General features: G+C 53.3%; 1 pseudogene; it reads left to right on the plus strand.

The window, feature by feature from the left end:
- The first annotated feature begins 932 nt into the window (after window positions 1-932).
- On the plus strand, window positions 933-8,736 carry LOC120668051 (annotated as a pseudogene).
- The last annotated feature ends 1,089 nt before the right edge of the window (window positions 8,737-9,825 follow it).

Consider the following 9,825-nt stretch of genomic DNA (forward strand, 5'->3'; position numbering starts at 1 on the left):
AGCATCTACGTATGTACCGTGTTTCGCAAAAATGTACTCATATGTGTACGATATACGCATGTATATTTTAGTGCAAGTATTCATCTGTATCTGCATTGTGTATTTTTTTAAAAAGAAAATAGAGAGTAGGTAATAAGTTCATAATACCTAAAATAAGGTTATCACATGTAGTTGCCAATTAATTGTCATTGTTACGCACACTTGATATTACATCATCGCTGGTACGGCGCCGTTGCTTTGGAAGCTGGTAGGCGCCAGAGCGCGCGCGGTCGCCATCGGCCGGGGCACCCCATGGCGGGCCTCGAAAAAAATTGGGTGCGGACCGTCCGCACGCCGCCTCCCGTGCGGACCCGCTCCCGATGATCCACGCGTGGCCGCAGATTTGATCCCACGCTCGTGAGGAGGAGGCTCGTTCGAGACCTGTAGGCTCGTTCTGCGGACGCACGCTCTGGCTCGGCTCGCGGGGCTCGGTTCCCAGCTTTGGCTCACGTGTCCATCAGCTTTGGCTCACTGTCCATCAGATCAACAACACCCTACGTCAGGAGCCCTAGCGTTTGGCAGCCCCCGCCAGCAAGGGCGTTTCCATATCTTTGATCGCAGCAAGTAAGGGCAGCCATCCCAACCATAGTCACAGAAAACGGGGTCGAGGGTGCCATTCCTCGACCCGGGAACACCGATCCCGTCCCGGAAACGCGGGGTCATTTTCGTCCCCACCTTGTAAAAACTTTTCACAAGGATCGTACCTCATTTCTCGACCCCGTCCCTCGACCCCGAATCTTTGTGACTATGATCCCAACCACTGCAGCCGTCATGCCAGTAGGAGGACAGGTCCGTACGGAGCCGTACTAGCTAGATCTCGGCAGCAGCCAAATAGAGCGTGGGAGCTAGCTAGCTGCCTAGCTCGAAGTCAATAAGTGGAGAAGGTGGTAACAATGGCGAAGGTCACGTCGCACGGGCATTCCAGGGGAGAACCCGCTGGACTACGCGCTCTGCCGCTCATCATCCTCCAGATCTGCCTTGTCGTCGTCGTCACCTGCGGCCTCGCCTACCTCCTCCGCCTGCTCCGGCAGTCCCGCGTCATCGCCGAGATCATCGTAATCGACCCCTCGATGACCCTTCGTTCAAGAATATGTAAAATTTTGGATAAGTAACTAAGGTCACATTGTTCCAAATTTGTTATGTTAAAAATATAATATTGTTGTAGCACGCTACTTACCTTAATGTCGTTACTAGACACTACGGGATCCGGCCTATTTGTCATGTGCCTTTGGCACAAGGCAAAGTCCCTGAAGCACACGGCACACGGCGAACTCTTAGACACACAGCAAATGTTCGTTGTCCGATAGTGAGAGGATTTGATATAAGCCCGCGATTATTTTTCCATATCTAGGAACTGTGTCAAAGTAACGTTTTAATTTCTCACTGCCGGCCTAGTTAGGAAAGTCTGGTTTTCAATTTGCACACTGACCGATCTACTAAACACCTTTGCATATAAATACTGTAAAACAAAGTTAAAATAGTGACCAGCATGAACTGCAAAATCGTCACTTGTTTTGACTAGCATGAGTATGTAGTAGACACTTGTTTCGTAATCACCGGCAATGGTGTGTGCAGGGAGGGATCCTGCTTGGCCCGTCGGCGCTGGGCCGGAGCACCAAGTTCCTGCACACCGTCTTCCCGCCGGAGAGCATGACGGTGCTGGACACGCTGGCCAACCTCGGCTGCCTGCTCTTCTTCCTCTTCCTCGTCGGCCTCGAGCTCGACCTCTCCGCCATCCGCCACACCGGGAGGAAGGCCCTCGCCATCTCCCTCTCCGGCATCGCGCTCCCGTTCACGCTCGGCATCGGCACGTCCTTCGCCTTCCGCGCCACCATCGTCAAGGACGCGCCGCACGCGCCCTTCCTCGTCTTCATGGGCGTCGCGCTCTCCATCACCGCCTTCCCGGTGCTCGCCCGTATCCTCACCGAGCTGAAGCTGCTCACCACGGACCTCGGCCGCATGGCGCTCTCCGCCGCTGTGGTCGACGACGTCATGGCGTGGATCCTCCTCGCGCTCGCCATCGCGCTCTCGGGCTCCAGCTCGCCGATCATCTCGCTCTGGGTGCTCGACACCGCCGCCGGCTTCGTCCTCGGCGCGTTCGTGCTTCTCAAGCCGGTGCTGGCGTGGATGGCGCGCCGGTGCCGCGAGGGCGAGCCCATCAAGGTGCCATTGTCCTCGCCGGCGGCTTCCTCACCGACGTCATCGGCATCCACGCGCTGTGTTGGTAATGAGCCTAGGATCCACACACTAGTGAAAATGGAGGAAGAACAGAGTATACAGGGAAACAAGAACAAGGAAAGTGTTTATGAGGACAGAGCTATTTTCTCTGATTGATTGGAGTGTCTCAAAAAACAAACTTACAACTGACGGCTGCTTATACTAGCAGCTCACAAACTCAGATCATGCAAACTCACGATCCGCAAAAGAAGGAAACAAACTCATGCACACCGCATGTTATTTTATCCACGCACTCATGCACGCCCGGCGCTCTCACCGCGTCCACTTCCTGCATGAGCTCCTGAAGACGCGCTCCTGATGACTCCATCACGCCAATGACTAGAACGCCAACGTGTCACTCCCTGGATTAAGTCCAACATACTCCCCCCTAATCCTGGAGTGAACCAAGATCACACACACCCAACAGGTGCCGCATAGTTGCTAGCTTTGCTGCCTGCAATGCCTTCGTCAGAGCATCTGCTCTTTGTTCTTCAGTGCACACATGCTGGACTGAAATCAGGCCTCTATCAATGCATTCACGAATAAAATGATACTTTGTATCAATGTGTTTGCTTCTCCCATGAAAAACAGAATTCTTCATCAAAGCAATAGCTGAATTGTTATCCACAAAGAGCTTCTCCAGCCCCTGCTCTTCTCGTGTCAGCTCTCCCAGCAAACTCCTGAGCCAAAGTGCTTGGCAAGCTGCTGCTGCTGCTGCCATAAATTCTGCTTCACATGATGAAAGTGCCACTGTCTTCTGTTTTTGTGAGCACCATGACACCAGACTTCCATTTAAATAGAAAGCCATTCCACCAGTACTCTTTCTTTCATCAAGATCACCAGCCAAATCACTGTCAGTGTAGCCTGTAAGCACCTCCTTTGCTCCCTCTTGATTGTATATCAGGCCAAAATTCAGAGTTCCCTTCAGGTATCTGAGAATTTGCTTCACAGCCTTGTGGTGCATCATAGTTGGCCTTTCCATAAATCTGCTTGCTACACCAACTGCAAAAGAAAGATCTGGCCTAGTATGCAACAAGTACCTGAGACAGCCAACTATTCTTCTGTATTCAGTGGCATCCACTGTCTGACCATCTGGGTCCTTGTGCAAATGAGCTCTCTGCTCCATTGGATATTTTGTCGCATTACAGTCAGACATCCCAAACTGAGATAGCACTTTCTTTGCATAGCCTGTCTGCTTGATTATCAGACAATTCTCTTGCTGAGATACTTCAATGCCAAGATAGTATGATAGTAGCCCCAAATCACTCATGTCAAATTCAGTTGTCATTTGTTGTTTAAAAACCTGAATCTCCTCTGGATCACCTCCTGTCACAATGAGATCATCAACATAGACACCAATGACAACTGCAGCTCTCCCTTCTCCTCTTGTGTATACTGCCTGTTCCTGCACACATCTTCTGAACCCGAGATTTTCCAGACTTTTATCCAGCCTGATATTCCAAGCCCGTGACGCCTGCCGAAGGCCATAGAGAGCTTTGCTCAATCTTAGCACAAGATGCTCCTTGTTTTTCACAGTATACCCTTCCGGCTGTGACACATATACCTCCTCTTCAAGCTCTCCATTCAGAAAGGCTGACTTAACATCTAAATGATGAACTTCCCAGCCACGATTTGCAGCAATAGCAAGAATCAGCCTCACAGTATCCAACCTGGCTACAGGTGCAAAGACTTCTTCAAAATCAATGCCTTGCTGCTGCATATACCCTTTTGCCACCAACCTGGCCTTGTGCTTGATCACTTCTTCTGAATTTTTCTTCAGTTTGTAAACCCACTTAAGTCCAATGGGCTTGTGTCCAGCAGGCAACGTGGTCAGTGTCCACGTTCCATTCTTCTCAATTGACTCGATCTCCCGGTTCATGGCTTCCTCCCACTCCGACTTCCCTGCTGCATCACGATAACAAGATGGCTCCTCCATCTCTGCAAGTAGGGCCTCTCCATCAGAATCATAGCTGAGCTCTACCTGAGATGTGTTTTGGTAGAGGTCTTCCAGGGAACGGTAACGAACCGGTCCCTCTTGCGGACTCCTAGAACCGGGTGTCCCTAGAGCACTCTGCTCCAGAGAAGGCTCAACTGCCGGAGTTCCCGGTGATGACGATGCACCAGGCACAGCTTCCGGCACTCCTGCCGTTGATGCATCACTAGGCGTGCTCACAACAGCAGGTGGCGGTGACCCCGGCGCTCCTGCCGGAGCACCTGCTGCTGCCCATGTAGAGGGGCTCACCCAATCTTCAGCATCAACAGTGAACTCTGCTGGTTCGCTGCCACCTGCACCTGCACACCAGTTCCACTCCAAATTTTCTTCAAAAATCACATCACGACTTACAACAATTTTGCCATGACGTGGATTGAATAGCCTGTGTGCCTTGCACCCGTCCTCGACGCCGAAGTAGACCATCTGCTTGCTTCGGTCACCAAGCTTCTTCATGTGCGGCGTTGCGGGCTTTACATGTGCCATGCATCCAAACACTCGTAGGTGCCCCAGGTGCGGTTCCCTTCCATTCCAAGCCTCAAATGGGGTGCGCTCCCCCATTGCTTTCGTCGGCAGACGGTTCAGCAAGTAGACAGCATGCCTCACTGCCTCCCCCCAGTACTTGCCCGGGACATTCATGCTCTTCAACAGTGACCGCGCCATTTCCATCACCGTCCTGTTCCTGTGCTCCACTACACCATTTTGCTGTGGTGAGTAGGGCGCAGTAAGATGCCTCTTGATGCCTGCCTGCTCGCACACATCCGCGAACACGAACGCCAGGAACTCCCTACCGCGGTCGGAGCGCAGTGTCTTGATGCAATGTCCAGACATGTTCTCGACCTCAGCCTTGAACTTGATGAACGCAGCACAGGCTTGATCCTTGCTCTTCAGTACATACACACACAACCACCTGGAGAAATCATAAACAAGCAGCATGAAATATTTGTTACCCGCTGCTGTCGATGGAGTGATGGGCCCACACAAGTCTACATGCACCAGTCCGAGCGGCTCCTCCGTCCGGTATCGCGCCACTCGTGGGAACGACAAGCGTGTCTGCTTCGCCGCCTGACACCCGTGGCACAGCTGGTCCGGGTGTGAGATTGGCGGCACTCCCGCCGCCATGTTCTTGTCAACGAGCATCTTCACCGCCTGGAAATTGACATGGCCTAGGCGAGCGTGCCAGAGCCACGCCGGGTCCTCCAAACTAGTCAACAGGCAGGTCGGGCTGGCCTCCTTCAACTCAATCTGGTACAGGCGATTTGGGGAACGCTGCACCTTCATGATCAGCTTCAGGGACATTTTGTCGAACACCTCGAGTTCAGCCCCGTCCATGACCACCTTGTACCCAATCTCCGTGGGTTGGTCAAGGCTCACGAGATTGCTGCACAGCCTGGGGATGTAATACACCTCCTGCAACAACCAATGCTCCCCATGCTTGCAATCGAATAGGATTGAACCCTTACCCATGATCTGAACTGTGGATCCATCCCCACATCTCACCTTCCCAGTGACTGCTTCATCCAGCTCGCGAAACTTCTTGTCTCCAGTCATGTGATTACTGGCCCCGTTGTCTAGGTACCAGATATCACGATTGAGCTCTCCACCATCAGCCAGGAGCAGGTCCGGCCGCACATGCTCCTCGTTGAGGAAGACCGTGGCTTGGTGCTCCCCTTGCCCTTGCTCGAGCGGCGTCAGCTCCTCTGACACCGCGAGCAGGAGTGCCGGCTCGATGTCCTCGGCGCGCGCGTGATGTGCCTCTCCCTCCTTGGGCTGCTTGCACTTGTTAGCGTAGTGGCCGTAATTGCCACAGTTAAAGCACTCGATGTGGCTTTTATCACGGGTACCTCCCGAATTGACGCCAGCGCTCTCCTTGCCTGGCGTGTTTACGCGCCCGCCGCGGCCACGACCTCTGCCGCGGCCACGGCCACCGCTCGTCGGCGTCTTGCCTCTCGCCGAGGACTCGCCCGCCTCCTTCTGTCGTGCCTCCCACTCAGCCCGAGTGAGAAGGAGCTGGCCATCTGCCGTTGGCCATCCTCGAACGCCTTGAGGCAGCCCACCGCCTCCTCGAACGCCAAGGTGTTCAAGACAAAGAACTGCTCGATGTCGGCGATGACGTTGATGAAGCGATCCGGCACGGTGTCGAACAACTCCTTCACCAGAGCAGCATCATTGAGAGTGCCGCCCAGGTTTGCATACCTGACAGCCATGCCGGTGAGCTTGCCGGCGTACTGGTCCAGGGACTCGTCGTCCTTCATGCGCAGGGCGTCGAAGTCACTTTTCAACGTCTGCAATCGCGCCGCCTTGACGCAATCTGCACTAATGAACCTTGTCTTGAGGCAGTCCCACACTTCCTTCGCCGTCTTCTTGTTCGCCACCTGCATCAAGAGATCTTCTGGGAGTGCCTGAAGGAGGTGTGCTCTGGCCTTCCTATCCTTCTTCGTGTCGACGGCCGCACCTGTCGCCGGCTCCACCGCCTCCCAGACCTCCTGATCTTCCATAATCGCCTGCACCCTGATCACCCAGCTGGTGTAGTTCGTCGCCGTAAACTGCAGGTAGACGACCGGCCCGCCGCCGCTCGCCCGCGATGCCTTGCCTTGAGTGACGATCGACATCGGATTGAACTGAGGGTATTTGGGCATGCAATTTGCGACCTAGCTCTGATACCAGATGTTGGTAATGAGCCTAGGATCCCAACAATTGCACACACCAGTGAAAATGGAGGAAGAACAGAGTATACAGGGGAAACAAGAACAAGGAAAGTGTTTATGAGGACAGAGCTATTTTCTCTGATTGATTGGAGTGTCCTCAAAAAACAAACTTACAACTGACGGCTGCTTATACTAGCAGCTCACAAACTCAGATCATGCAAACTCACGATCCGCAAAAGAAGGAAACAAACTCATGCACACCGCATGTTATTTTACCCACGCACTCACGCACGCCCGGCGCTCTCGCCGCGTCCACTTCCTGCATGAGCTCCTGAAGACGCGCTCCTGCTGACTCCATCACGCCAACGTGGCACTCCCTGGATTAAGTCCAACACCCTGTTCGGCGCGTTCGCCGTCGGCGTCGTCATTCCCAAGGAGGGGCCATTCGCCGGCATGCTTTGGCAAGATGGCGGCGCGGTGGCCACGTCACTGCTCGTCAAGATCCCTGTCTGGTAGGCTATCACGCTCGGCTTCTTGATGAACACCAAGGGTCTCGTCGAGCTCGTCGTGCTCAACATCGGCAGGGACCGCAAGGTTCTCAACGACGAGGCCTTTGCCATCATGGTGCTCATGGCGCTCTTCACCACCTTCATCACGACGCCCATCGTCATGGCCATCTACAAGCCGGCGCGGCCGGCCGTCAGTGCCCTACAAGCGCCGCACCGTGGAGTGCGCGCCGGGCGACGCCGACGGCGAGCTGCGCATCCTCGCCTGCTTCCACTCCAGCCGCAACATCCCCACGCTGCTCAACCTCGTGGAGGCGTCGCGCGGCACCGGGCACCGCCGCCTCGTCATGTATGCCATGCACTTCGTGGAGCTCTCGGAGCGGTCGTCGTCGATCACCATGGTCCAGCGCGCCCGCCGCAACGGCGTGCCGTTCTTCAACAGCGCCGACCAGGAGGGGCTGCTGGTGGTGGCGTTCGAGGCGTTCCAGCAGCTGAGCTCCGTGAATGTGCGAGCCATGACGGCCATCTCGGACCTCGACACCATCCACCGCGACGTCATCGACAGCGCCGCCGGCAAGCGCGCCGCCATCGTCGTCATGCCATACCACAAGGTGCTCCAGCAGGACGACTCCCTCCAGTCGCTGGGCTCGCCGTACCACGCCATCAACAAGCGCGTGCTCCGCGAGGCGCCCTGCTCCGTCGCAGTCCTCATCGACCGTGGCCTCGACGGCCCCGCGCAGGTGTCCGCCCAGAACGTGTCCTTCTCTGTCGCGATGCTCTTCTTCGGCGGGCCCGACGACCGAGAAGCTCTCGCCTACGCCACGCGCATGGCGGAGCACCCGAGCGTCGCCGTCACGCTGGCAAGGTGCCGGCCTAACCGTTCGCACTCCGACGAGGAGAGCGCCGGCGACGAGGCGGCGATCGAGACCTTCAAGTCCAAGGTCGGCACCGTGAAGGATGGGTCGGTGCACTTCGAGGAGCGCGAGGCGTGCGCCAAGGAGGAGGTGCTGGAGACCATCAACTCGCTGACCAAGTTCAACGTGTTCGTGGTGGGGCGGATGCCGCCGACGGAGCCGCTGGTGGAGAGAACCCCGACGAGCTGGGGCCCGTGGGCAGCTACCTGGTGTCACCGGAGTTCAGGACGTCGGCGTCGGTGCTGGTCATCAAGAGGTACGACCCGGCGACCAACCCGAAGAGCAAGAGGTTCGACCCCAAGGCGAGGCCGCCGGCCGCGACGGAGGAGGACGTGCTGGACGAGGCGGAGATGAGCAGATCCGCCGTGGCGCCAGTGCCGTGGTCGCCGATGAGCGACAGGGTCACAGACTCTGAGCAGTGAGCACGGCACCAAATTTCCCCAAGGAGCTGCCCGGGATGTTCGTTGTTGAGCAATCATCAAGAAAATAAAAGCAGGTACGATGCAAAATTTACTCATATTAATACACACTAGTAGGGTGCACGTGCGACATCGCACATGTTTAAAGAATAATATTGCGAAAAAAAACAACTACACTAAATTTTAGTTGCAACAAACATTTTGAAGAAACTATATATGGTGAAAATAAGCAACGAGATCTCAATTATGGTGAAAATAGATAAAAATATTTGAAACATGAAAAAAATATAATTATAAAAATAGGTAAATGGCATGTATAAGAAAGTGTATAATGGAATGTATAAGTATATAATTATAAAAATATGTTCGAAACATGATACCGCTACGAACACAACTGCTTTTCTAATAATGCATTGCGTTCTATTAACTGTAGTTGTAGGAGGTACCAATGCAGGTAGTGAAATTACCTAAATGCTCCTATGTACAGTTATGTTCAAACTATCTGGTTTGCAGAACAAACATCATCAGACATGGAAAAAATGAGTATAGTAGTACTCGACACAGCAATGGCTGCCTTTCATGCCTGTGCAATATTGCGAGACTCTTCTGGAAGATTGGAATGAGTGGACAGAATTGCTCCACGTCCCTGCATGCAGCCCTATTGCTGTTTTTTTTCTACAGGAACTTACCCTATGTTCAGATTACCAGTACGAGCTAACAGCTTTGGTCAAAGTGAGCATTAGTTTTGGGACAAAATTTATACATCATGATTGCATGTTTTTTTGGGACAGAGGGATGGAAATGGTGGCACATATTTACAGTTAAATTATTTAAAAATAGTTTGGATGACATCAAATAACTACTAAAAACTATCATAAATAAATTTAGCATGGTTAAAACAAGAAATACGCTGGTTAATTTCTCGGATCATGTGTTGCTTTTTATAGAATTGATTAATCAAATATCTGCACCTACATACAATCATAAGTATTTCAATAATTTGTCTATGATTGTTGCAATGCATATACCTACACGCAGTTAAGTCTGGGGAGCCAAGTTTGGGTAGCATATAAATGAAGAGGTAAAAAAGAA

The sequence above is a fragment of the Panicum virgatum genome, chromosome 3N (genome assembly GCF_016808335.1).
Source record: "Panicum virgatum strain AP13 chromosome 3N, P.virgatum_v5, whole genome shotgun sequence".
NCBI classification, from domain to species: domain Eukaryota; kingdom Viridiplantae; phylum Streptophyta; class Magnoliopsida; order Poales; family Poaceae; genus Panicum; species Panicum virgatum.